Genomic DNA, 767 nt, shown 5'->3' with positions numbered 1-767 from the left:
AGACGAGGTACTGGCAGAAGTAAAGCTGTGAGTACCGGGCGTGAGTCGTGCTTCGGTAGCTCAGTTGGTAGAGCACTTGCCCGCGAAAGGCAAAGGTCCTGAGTTCGAGTCTCGGTCAGGCACACAGTTTTAATCTGCCAGGAAGTTTCATATCAGCGCACACTCCGCTGCAGAGTGAAAATCTCGTTCTGGAAACATCCCCCAGGCTGTGGCTAAGCCATGTCTCCGCAATATCCTTTCTTTCAGGAGTGCTAGTTCTGCAAGGTTCGCAGGAGAGCTTCTGTAAAGTTTGGAAGGTAGGAGACGAGGTACTGGCAGTAGTAAAGCTGTGAGTACCGGGCGTGAGTCGTGCTTCGGTAGCTCAGTTGGTAGAGCACTTGCCCGTGAAAGGCAAAGGTCCCGAGTTCGAGTCTCGGTCGGGCACACAGTTTTAATCTGCCAGGAAGTTTCATGATTAACAGAGTACATCAAGAAAGTTCCAAGAAGAGCAGCACATTTTGTATTATTGCTAAATAGGGGAGAAAGTGTCACTGACGTGATACATTATTTGGGGTGGACCTCATTAAAATAAAAATGTTTTTAGTTGCGGCAGAATCTTCTCATGAAATTTCAATCGCCAACTTTCTCCTCCAAATGCAAAAATATTTTGTTGACGCCGACCTACATAGGGAGAAAAAAATCATAAAAATAAAATAATGGAAATCAGAGCTTGTCCCAAGATATAGATGTTCTTTTTTCCATGCACTATTCGTGATTGGAATAATAGA

The 767-nt window shown here is 45.0% G+C and overlaps 1 non-coding gene across 1 annotated transcript; it reads left to right on the top strand.

Annotated features, from left to right (window-relative positions):
• The first annotated feature begins 349 nt into the window (after window positions 1–349).
• On the top strand, window positions 350–424 carry Trnas-uga (transfer RNA serine (anticodon UGA)). Its single transcript has one exon. It is a non-coding gene; the product is annotated as a tRNA-Ser (tRNA).
• Window positions 425–767: the final 343 nt, after the last annotated feature.

This window comes from Schistocerca cancellata, chromosome 1 (assembly GCF_023864275.1).
Source record: "Schistocerca cancellata isolate TAMUIC-IGC-003103 chromosome 1, iqSchCanc2.1, whole genome shotgun sequence".
Classification (NCBI taxonomy): Eukaryota; Metazoa; Arthropoda; class Insecta; order Orthoptera; family Acrididae; genus Schistocerca; species Schistocerca cancellata.
This window is presented reverse-complemented; position numbering and strand designations above follow the sequence as displayed.